This window comes from Triticum aestivum, chromosome 1B (genome assembly GCF_018294505.1).
Source record: "Triticum aestivum cultivar Chinese Spring chromosome 1B, IWGSC CS RefSeq v2.1, whole genome shotgun sequence".
NCBI classification, from domain to species: domain Eukaryota; kingdom Viridiplantae; phylum Streptophyta; class Magnoliopsida; order Poales; family Poaceae; genus Triticum; species Triticum aestivum.
Window position 1 is genome coordinate 448,980,804 of NC_057795.1, and position 12,633 is coordinate 448,993,436.

Consider the following 12,633-nt stretch of genomic DNA (forward strand, 5'->3'; position numbering starts at 1 on the left):
CATCCCTTTACATAACCTATTTTTGAAAATATGCGTCAGTTATCTACCATTGATGACCCTAACATCATATCAGCTGGTTGACTTTCTCAGAACAGTGCACTATATCACAAAGGAATGCCTTATCTACCATTGTTGCTCTGCTTATTCATCTACAGTGAGATGCTCTTCATGAAAGACATAGCGTGGGCTGCAACCTTTCCAGTTTCTTCCGGATATGCACTACTTACAAGATCAGTGTTTTCTTCTTATTTTGTCTTACATGAATGAAATGACCAGTCTCTATGGTGAACATGATCATTGTAATTTTTTGTTTGTTATTCATGCTGGGCTAAGGAGGGAAATGTCTAATTTTATAGCATTGATCAGGTTTTCTCTTCGCAATACTATACTAAAATATAAATCAATGGTGAATGCATATCCCCATATTGCTTTAAAATACAGAGACCCATGTCATAATCAATGAAACAAAAGCACGCTATTTCACCGTTATAGTCGCTATAGCGTATTTGGAAGGGGCACACTATATTTAGAAAATTTGCTCGATATGGCGCTAATCGCGCTAAACATAATTGTGTTACGTTATAGCACTATAGTGTGCACGGTGCACCCAACAACATTACGCTGCAGACTGTAGCCCATCAGACCACCCAGGGGTGGCGGCGTCTCTGGACCGGCAGGGGCTGTGGCTTCTTCATCAAGCATTCAATGTTGCAAAAGGAAACTTATTTAGTGTTCAAGATTTTGCATGAACCTTACAATGGCAACTCAACATGGCCCATCAACATGCGACTTTTCAGCAAAATGAATTCAAAAGACAAATCAAAACTCGAACAATAATCTATGACAGTTTTTTAGATACCATACCATTACGAATGTATCCACAACGACCACACACCATTGACTCGATAGTGACATACCCTGGTGTTAAAGTGCACAGAACCGCGCCCAAGAATTTGCACAGGCGCTCTACCATTTCATCACCCACACCAATCTAAGCATGTGGTCGTAGAACGATGAAATGATTTACCATAACGGCACAAATTTAGCATGCAAGCTCTAATTGTATTCCCCCTTCTATAAAATGTAGCAACTGTTTTATTCAATAAACTTTTCCAGTGTTCACATATAACAACTTAATGTTCATACATATGTTATAATGTAGAAAACAAGCAACAACTAAGCCATTAGTTGTACAATTAACAAATAAACTTTCCAGCGTCCATATATAAGAACTTAATGTTCATACAGGAGTACATCATAGTGTAAAAAACAAGCAACAACTGAGCCATTAGATGGCAAATTAACAGATAAACTTTTTCCATCACCACATAATGAAATTTCATATTATGTTTCAACAGGCACGGCGTGCCGCCGCGCGGGCATGCTAGTGTACAGCTTATGAGCAGGTTACTTCTCAGTTTCAGAAAAATCTGAAAACAATTATACAAGTAAACAAGGATGTGATGTGTATGTGTGTAAAATTTCAGGATGAAATACCTTGAAAAGCGATCTATGCAAAAAAGCACAAATTCATCGACTTTGAGGGTGAATAGTGCATCTAATAAAAGCCTCAGATTTGTTTTTTTATGCGTGTAGCACTCATTTTAATGTATTTCATCCTGAAAATTTACACACTTGTGCATTATGTCTGTAAGTATATGTGTATTTTTACAAAAAATTGAAACGTGAAAATTTCAATTTTGATCATTTCAAATTCAAGTGGAGAATTGGAGTGGGGCGTTTTGGAGCCCAGCCTCCATGGAGGCTGAATTTTTGAAAATTTCAAATTTGAATATCTCAGTTTCAAAAAAATATGAAAAAAATGGACAAGTGAACAAGGATGTGATGTGACGTATGCGTGTAAAATTTCAGGATGAAATACCTTGAAATGCGATATGTGAAAAAAATAATCAAATGCACGGATTTTGAGGATGAATAGTGCATCTACTAAAAAGCCTAAGATTTGTTTTTTTTGTAGCACACATTTTAGCGTATTTTGTCCTGAAATTTTACACACTTGTGCATTACCTCTCTAAGTATATGTGTATTTTTCAGATTTTTTTGAAATGTGCAAATATGAATTTTAATCATTTCAAATTCGGCCTTCATGGAGGCCGAGCTCCATTGAACATTTTCGGCATAACAAACAAAACCTATTTTTAAAGTGAATCAATAAAGTTTGCGCTCGCCAATCTTTGGGTGTGCCATTGCCCCATTGGTTGTTGGTGAACTTCGGAAAGGTTTTGAAGAAATATGTCACGTGGGTTCCATTACAATGGGCTAGCATACAAGCCTAAAGAAAAAGTGATGACTTGTGCTTGAGTGTCATAACGACTGTGTTGACCACATACCCTGTGTGAGCAGGGCATAGCTGAAGTACCCTTGTCCTATGGCATACCGCCCTTGAGAAAGCAACACCCTAGTGGTTGGATTCGTAGTATCAACTGCTCGCAACGTAATCTGATAGGTCTCCAACGTATCTAGAATATTTGAGTGTTTCATGCTATTTATATTATCAATCTTGGATGCTTTATATGCATTTATATGCTATTTTATATCATTTTTGGGACTAACTTATTAACCCAGTGTCAAGTGTCAGATCCCGTTTTTTTGCTTGTTTTTGGCTTTTCAGAAATAGTGTACCAAACAAAGGCCAAATGCGATGAAACTTTACAATGGTTTTTCCTGGACTAGAAGAAACGCTAAAAGATGGGAGGAGGTCAAAAGAGCTATGGGAGAGCCACAAGCTCACAGGAGCTTGTGGGCCCCACGTAGTACCCATTCACCTAATTCCACCTCTGCAAATTCACAAATATTTCAGAACCTACAGGGAGCCACCTGAGACACTTTTTTCACCGCCTCAAGCTTCTGTTCTTCCGCAATCCCATCCGGAGGCCTTTTTCGGCACTCTGCCAGAATGGGAATCGATCACGGAGGGCATCTACATCATCCTTGTTGCCTTCCGATGATGCGTGAGTAGTTTACTACGGACCTGCAGGTCCATAGCTAGTAGTTAGATGGTTTCTTCTCTCTCTTTGATCTTCAATACAATGTTCTCCTCGGTGTTCTTGAAGTTCTATTCGATGTAATCTTCTTTTGCGGTGTGTTTGTTGGAATCCAATGAATTGTTGTTTCATGATCTGAATATTCATGAGAAGTAACCGAGTCTTTTCTGAACTTTATTATGCATGAATTTTATAGCTTTGTATTTCTCTCTAATCTATCCGTTTGGTTTGGTCAACTAGATTGATTTATCTTCAGTGAGAGAGGTGATTTGTAATGGGTTCAATCTTGTGGTGCTATATATCCCAGTGACAAAGTAGGGGACAAGACACGTATTTGTATTGCTGCCATTAAGGGTAAAACAACGAGGTTTATTCATATTGATTGGGTTTACGTTATCTACATCATGTCATACTGCTTAAGGCGTTACTCCATTTTTTATGAACTTAATACCATAGATGCATGCTGGATAGCGGTCGATTGGTGGAGTAATAGTAGTAGATGCAAGCAAGAGTCTGTCTATTTTTCTCGGATGTGATGCTTATATACATGATCATTGCCTTGAATTTCATCATAGCTATGCACTTTTCTATCAATTATCCAACAATAATTTGTTTACCCACCGTATGCTATGTGTTCAAGAGACAAGCCTCTAGTGAAAACTATGGCCCCGGGTCTACCTTTATCATATGACAAAAACCAAAATCCCTTTGCTGCGATTTTATTTCTTTTATTTTGTTTTGCAACTTATCTATCTACCACTATAAGATTTAATACTTGCAAGTAATGGGTTAAGGGGATTGACAACCCTCTTGCTCATGTTGGATGCAAGTTTTTGCTTTTGTGTGTGTAGGTGTTGTTTGATCACCCACAAGTATAGGGGATAAATCGTAGTCCTTTCGATAAGTAAGAGTGTCGAACCCAATCCTTTTTGTTGCAAAGGACATGCCAGAACAGTCTCTTATAATAAGTAAAACGTTCTCGATGACACATAGGAATTTCATCTACTAGTCACTTTATCATGTTTGTTTGATTCACGTTCGTTACTTTGATAATTTGATATGTTGGTGGATCGGTGCTTGGGTCTTATTCTTACTTGAACAAACCTCCCACTTATGATTAACCCCTCTCGCAAGAATCCGCAACTACGAAAGAAGAATTAATATAAAATCTAACCATAGAATTAAGCATATGGATCCAAATCAGCCCCTTACGGAATAGCGCATAAACTAGGGTTTAAGCTTCTGCCACTCTAGCAACCCATCATCTAATAACTACTCCACAGTGCATTCCCTTAGGCCCAAAGATGGTGAAGTGCCATGTAGTCGATGTTCTCATAACACCACTAAGGGAATCACAACATACACATCATCAAAATATCGAACGAATATCAAATTCACATGATTACTTATGACAAGACTTCCGCCATGTCCTCAAGAACAAAAGCAACTACTCACAAATCATATTCATGCTCAAGATCAAAGGGATATTAAATAGCATAATGGATCTGAACATATAATCTTCCAGCGAATAAACCAACTAGCATCAACTACAAGATGTAATCAACACTACTAGTCACCCACAGGTACCAATCTAAGGTTTTGATACAAAGATTGAACACAAGAGATGAATTAGGGTTTGAGATGAGATGGTGATGGTGAATATGTTGATGAAGATTGATCCTCCCACGATGAGAGGGTTGTTGGTGATGACGATGGCTTCAATTTCCCCCTCCCGGCGGGAAGTATCACCAGCGGAATTGCTCCGTCGAAGGGCAAAAGTGCTCCTGCCCAAGTTCCACCTCGAGACGACGGTGTTCCATCTCGAAAGTCCTCTCCTCATTTTTTCTAGGGAAAATGGGCTTATATACCAGAAGATGGGCACCGAAGGCTGGCCAGGGACCCCGCTACCCACCAGGGCGCGCTGGGGGGGGGGGGGTAGGCCGGCCCTGGTGCATACTGGGCACCTGATTGGTTGTATCTGCGTTGGTATTTCCCCGAAGAGGAGAGGATGATGCAACACATCAAAGGTAAGTATTTCCCTCAGTTATGAACCAAGGTTATCAATCCAGTAGGAGAACCAAGCAACACTATGTAAACATCACCTGCACACAAATAACAAGAATTTGCAACCCAGCGCGTAAGAGGGGTTGTCAATCCCTCCTCAGTATTGAGATGGATTAAATTGCATGAGATTTGATAAATAGCTCTTGCAAAAACACAAAATAAAATAAAGAAAGAAAAATTGCAGCAAGGTATTTTTGGGTTTTGGTATGATAGGAAATAGACCCGGGGGCCGTATATTTCACTAGAGGCTTCTCTCGAGAAAATAACATACGGTGGGTAAACAAATTACTGTTGGACAATTGATAAACAAGCAAATAGTTATGGCGATATCCAAGGCAATGATCATGTATATAGGAATGAGGTCCAAGATTAGTAGACCGACTCCTGCATGTATCTACTACTATTACTCCACACATCGATCGCTATCCAGCATGCAACTAGTGTATTAAGTTCATAGAAAAACGGAGTAATGCAATAAGAACGATGAAATGATGTAGACAAGATCTATTCATGTAATAATAGACCCCATCTTCTTATCCTTAATGGCAATGATACATGCGTGTCATGTCTCTTTCTGTGACTGAGATTGAGCAACGCAAGATCGAACCCATCACAAAGCACCTCTTCCCATGCATTGCAAGAAAAATCAATCTAGTTGGCTAAACCAAATCAAAGTTTTGGAGAAGAAATACAAGGCTATAAAGATCATGCATTAAAGAGTTCAAATAAGACTCAAATAATATTCATGGATAGATCTGATCATAAACTCACAATTCATCGAATCCCAACAAACACACCACAAAAAGTCATTACATCAAATAGATCTCCAAGAACATCGAGGAGAACATTGTATTGAAGATCAAAAAGAGAGAAGAAGCCATCTAGCTACTACCTACGAACCCGTAGGTCTTTGGTAAACTACTCAGGCATCATTGGAGGGGCAAGAGTGATGATGAAGAACCCCTCCGTGATTGTAGACCCTCCGGCAAAGTGCTGAAAAAGGCCTCTAGATTGGATCTCGTGGTTCTGGAACTTGCGGCGGCCGGAATTGTGTTTCATCGACTCTCCTAGGGTTTTTGGGATTTTAGAATATTTATAGAGGCAGAGGTGGGTGGATGGGGTGCCTGTGGGCTCCACTACCCACAAGTGCGTGCCCCGAGGCCCTGGTGCGCCCGGGGGCCTAGTGGGCCCCACAGGCCCCCTCTGGTGCACTTCTTGCTCCTCCTGGGTGTCGTCTGGTCCAAAAAAACTCGAAAAAGTTTTGCTGTATTTGGACTTCGTTTGGTATTGATATTTCACGAAGTAAAAAACAAGAAAAAACAGCAACTGGCACTGGGCATTATGTCAATAGGTTAGTCCCGTAAAATGATATAAAGTTTGTAGTAAATGAATATAACACATCCAAGATTCATAATATAACAACGTGGAACAATAAATAATTATAAATACATTGGTGATGTATCAGCATCCCCAAGCTTAATTCCTGCTCGTCCTCGAGTAGGTAAATGATAAAAACAGAATTTTTGATGTGGATGCTGCCTAACATGTTCATCACATATTATTTTCTTTTGTAGCATGGCCATTTGGACTTTTAGATGATTCAAAGCAATAGTCTATAATTGACACGAGGACATCAATACGCAAGCATATCAACAAGCAACCATGTCTTTCAAAATATCAACACTAAAGAAAGCTATCCTTGCCCATTATGCTCAATCATTGATCCATTCATGAAATACACTCAAATATTAGCTAGATCCAATGCACAAGTATGATCATAGTGTTCCCTAGTTCGCGCTTTGTAAGAGAAGATGGAGACTCAAATAAAAATAAAAATTGCATAAAGTAAATATATAGGCCCTTCACAGAGGGAAGCAAAGATTTGTAGAGGTGCCAGAGCTCAAAGCTTAAATTGAGAGATAAAATATTTTCAGTGGCATGCTTTTCCCTTCAACAGAAATGACCGAGAATTCCCAATACTTTCCACGCTAGATAAATCATAGGCGGTTCCCAAACATAAAATAAAGTTTAATCCTTTTTTCACCATTCTTTCACAATCCATGGCTAGCTGTATCCACAGGTGCCTTCCATACCAACACTTTCCAAGGAATTTATTATTTGACAACATAAATATTTTTTTCCGTTTCGGGACTGGGCATCCCAATTACCTGCCACACTCTCGTGCTATGACAAGTGAATAAGCACTCAGCTTGAGAATAAAATATCTAGCATGGAAAATATTGGCCACCCCTGCCGCTTCATGAGCGGTATGGGCACACAAAAAATAAATTTATTTTGAAAAATAGAGTTGGCACATACGAATTTACTTGGAACGACATGAAAACTGGTGTACTCATTGGCATAACTTGGTTTAAGGAGTTTGGATGCACAAGCAGTATTCCCGCTTAGTACAAGTAAAGGCTAGCAAATAGATTGAGAAGCAATCAACCAAAAAATAGAAATGATCATAAACAAGCATTAAACATAACTAACACCGAATAATGCACCACAAGTAGGATGTAACTTCATTGCATAACTATTGCCTTTCGTGCTTGCATAGGGAATCACAAACCTTAACACCAATATTCTTACTAAAGCATAATTACTCACCAACATGACTCACATAGTACTATCTACATATCTTAAAACTATTACAAAGAATCAAGTTTATAATATCCAATGGTGTTCCTGAATTTTTTTATTATACCCCCCTTGAATATCTATCACTTCAGGACTAATTTATATATTACCATTGCTACTAACAAGCTCTCAAACAAATTTAAGTGAAGAACAAGAGCATAAATATTTCTTCAAAATTTTCATCTCTCAAAAATAATATAAGTGAAGCATGAGAGAATTTCTTCAAAAATTACTAACTCTCAAATTTCTCTAAGTGAAGCATGAGAGTATTTATTCAAAATTAAAGTACCACAGTGCTAAAAAAGATATAAGTGAAGTACTAGAGCAATTCCATAGCTCAAATAATTTAAGTGAAGCATATAGATCAATTCTAACAAATCATATCATCATTATGGCTTTCTCAAATAGGTGTGTCAAGCAAGGATTATTGTGAAAAACTAAAAAAGAAAAACAAGCAAAGACTCATGCAATACAAGACGCTCCAAGCAAAACCCTTGATATGTGACGAATAAAAATATAGCTCCAAGTAAAATTATTGATGGTCGTTAGAAGAAAGAGGGGATGCCTTTCGGGGCATCCCCAAGCTTAGTTTCTTGGTACTCTTTGAATATTACCTTGGTGTGCCATGGGCATCCCCAAGCTTAGGCTATTGACACTCCATATTCCTTCATCCATCGTGATCTCACCCAAAACTTGAAAACTTCAATCACACAAAACTTGACAAAAACTTCGTGAGATCCGTTAGTATAAGAAAAACCAATCTTTGCTCTAAGTACTATTGCAAACCCATTCAAATTTTGTGATTGCATTATACCTACTATATTCTATCTTTACCATGGCTTATAGCCCCCTACACAATCCATAGATTCATCAAAATAAGCACATAATGCAATGAGAACAGAATCTGTCAGAAATAGAACAATCTGTAAAGACTTGAATTTTGCTCATACTTTTGTAACTCTAAAAATTTTGAAAAATTTGAAAAAACATGGAAAATTTGTATATCAATGTTGTGTAAAAAAGTAGATCAAAAACACATTTATGTGAATTTAAACCATTCCAGAACTGGGCGCAGAAGTTTCTGTTTCTCAAGAGGATCAAATCAACTATCATCCAACATGATCCTAAAGGCTTTACTTGGCACAAACACTGATTAAACACTAAAACACAATCATAACAGTAGCATAATTGTGCAACACACAAAAACAGAAGCAAAAGGTGAAAATTTTATTTTATTCATTGGGTTGCCTCCCAACAAGTGCTATTGTTTCATGCCCCTGGGTAGGCATAATGCATAGATTCAAGTACTGCCATCTTGGGTTTTTCTACCTTATAGGAGGTTTCTCAAACCCGAGAAGCTCTTTACGCTTCCCAATATTTTCAGGAAATGAGACCATCTTGAGATCCAAAATATCCAATCTCTTATTACACAAGGTAATCAAAGTATTCACGCGATTGAGGTTTCCACTAATATTTTCAAGAGGTTCATTAGACTTTTGCAATGAAACCAAAATTTTCTATATATCTCCCAACTTGTCTAATATTTGAATCCCTTCTTGAGTAAAAGTTAATCATTTTTGTGGTGGCGGAACTCCCAATATTCCCTCTATTATTTCATAAGCAGCATTGACATCAATCTCAATGAAATTCCCTTTAGAGGCAAAATCCAAAAGTTGTCTATGATGCATGGTCAAACCTATATAAAAATTGCGGAGCAAAATTTTTGCATCTCCTTTTATATTGCAAACACGGTAAGATTCCATCAACCTATACTAAACATCTTTGAAATTGTCTCCTTGTTTCTTTTGAAGTATAAAACTTCAAAATCAGGTCACAAAGGAGGGGTAGTCATGCTGGACATATTGATAACACAATCAAAATCACGAGCAAACAAAGATCAAATGAGAAAAAGGCAAACGAAAAGAAGGCAAATAAAAAGGCAAATATTTTTGTGTTTTTCCGAGAACGTTTTAGAAGTGGGGGAGATGAAAATGAGAGGCAAATGGAAAATAAAGTAATTGCAAGGAGATGATATTTGTGATTGGGTAGTTGATAGATTTTGATGATGTCTCCCCGGCAATAGCGCTAGAAATTCTTCCTGGTTGCTTCTATCTGCGTTGGTATTTCCCCGAAGAGGAGAGGATGATGCAGCACAACAAAGGTAAGTATTTCCCTCAGTGATGAAACCAAGGTTATCAATTCAGTAGGAGAACCAAGCAACACTATGTAAACAACACCTGCACACAAATAACAAGAACTGGCGACCCAACGCGTAAGAGGGGTTGTCAATCCCTCCTCGACATTGAGATAGATTATATTGTATGAGATTTGATAAATAGATCTTGCAAAAACACAAAATAAAATAAATAAATAAAAATTGCAACAAGGTATTTTTGGGTTTTGATATCATAGGAATGGACCCGGGGGCCGTAGATTTCACTAGAAGCTTCTCTTGAGAAAATAGCATATGGTGGGTAAACAAATTACTGTTGGCCAATTGATAGAAATGCAAATAATTACGTCGATATCCAAGGAAATGATCATGTATATAGGCATCACGTCCAAGATTAGTACACAAACTCCTGCATGCATCTACTAGTATTACTCCACACATCGACCGCTATCCAACATGCATCTAGTTTATTAAGTTCATGGAAAAACGAAGTAATGCAATAAGAACGATGACATGATGTAGACAAGATCTATTCATGTAGGAATAGACCCCATCTCTTTATGCCACTGAGATTGAGCACCGCAAGATCGAACCCATCACAAAGCACCTCTTCCAATTGCAAGAAAAATCAATCTAGTTGGCCAAACCAAACCAAAGTTCGGAGAAGAAATATGAGGCTATAAAGATCATGCATAAAATAGTTCAGAGAAGACTCAAATAATATTCATGGATAGATCTGATCATGAACTCACAATTCATTGGATCCCAACAAACACATTACAAAAAGTCATTACATCAAATATATCTCCAAGAACATCGAGGAGAACATTGTATTGAAGATCAAAAAGAGAGAAGTAGCCATCTAACTACTACCTACGGACTCGTAGGTTTATGGTAAACTACTTATGAATCATCAGAGGGGCAAGGGTGATGATGAAGAACCCCTCCATGATCGTTGACCCCTCCGGCAAAGTGCCAGCAAAGGCCTCTAGATTGGATCTCATGGTTCTGGAACTTGCGGCGGCTGGAATTGTGTTTCGTCGACTCCCCTAGGGTTGTTGGGATTTTAGAATATTTATAAAGGTAGAAGTCGGTGGAGGGGGTGCCTGTGGGCTCCGCTACCCACCAGGGCGCGCGTGGGAGCCCTATGGGGGCCCTGGCGCGCCCTAGTGCCTAGTGGGCCCCACAGGCCCCCTCTAGTGCACTTCTTGGGCCTCCTGGGTGTCTTCTTGGAAGAAAATAATCTTCAAAAAATTCACCATATTTGCACTTCATTTGGTATTGATATTCTGCAAAGTAAAAAACAAGCAAATAACAACAACTGACACTGGGCACTATGTCAATAGGTTAGTCCCAAAAAATGATATAAAGTTGCTAGTAAATGAATATAAAACATCCAAGATTGATAATATAACAACATGTAACAATAGAAAAATATAGATACATTGGAGACATATCAGCACCTGGGTGGCCCTCTCTGGTACTTCTTTTCTCCAATAATTTTTATATATTCCAAAATAAGTATTCATGAAATTTCAACTCATTTGGAGATGTGCAGAATAGGTATCTCTGACATAGCTTTTCCAGGTCCAGAATTCTAGCTACCGGCAATCTCCTTCTTCATGTGAAGTTTGCATATTGATAGAGAAAAGGCATTAGAATTACTCTACAAAGTGTTATAATGACTAAGAACACTATAAATAACAATAGGAAAGCATGATGAAAAATGGACGTATCATTGTTCACGAGGCTTTGCATGATTCTCCTACTGGTTCGATAAACCTTGGTCTCACCGAGGGAAATACTTATCTCTACTGTACTGAATCTCCCCTCCTCTTCGGGGAAAATCTCAACGCAGCTCACAAGCAGCAGTAAGAATTTTTGGTGCCGTTGCTGGGGAGACATCATCAAAACCTATTAAGTACATTTGCACAAACTATAATCCACTTGAATTTTTAATTTGCCTTTGCCTCTCATTTTCATCTCCCACACTTCTCATAAAAAATATAAAAACACAAATATATTTTTTGTTTACTCATTTGGTTGCTTTGCCGCTATGTTTCAATTAAACACCAAGTTGTGTGACTTCTCAATTATTAATAATAATGATTTTATTAGGACTCCAATTGCTCCTCCCGCCACTACTGCCGAGTCTTATGATATTAGTGCCGCTTTGCTAGATCTTGTTATGAAAGAGCAATTTTCTAGGAAAACCTAATGACGATGTTGCTTCCCATCTTCATCTTTTGCTGAATTACATTATATGCAAAAGAAAAAGATGTGGATAATGATATTATTTAGTTGAAATTATTTCTGGTCTCACTAAGAGATCGTGCTGAAACTTGGTTTTCATCCCTGCCTCAAAATAGTATTGATTCTTAGGAAAGTGCAAGGATGCTTTTGTTACCAAGTATTTTTCCTACTAAGATTATTTCTCTTAGAAATCAAATTATGATTTTTAGGCAACTTGAGCATGAACATGTTGCACAATCTTGGGAGAGAATGAAATTAATGATTAGAAACTGTCCCACTCATGGATTAAGCTTATGGATGATTATACAAAATTTCTATGCGGGACTAAACTTTGTTTCTAGGAATCTTCTAGACTCTGTTGCAGATGGTTTCTTTATGGAAATCACATTAGGAGGAGCTACAAAACTCCATGATAATAGTAGGGATTTTTACATCTATGCCCCTAGTTCCTTAGCTCTACTCATTCATCCCCATGCTCTTAACTTTTGCTCACTTTCC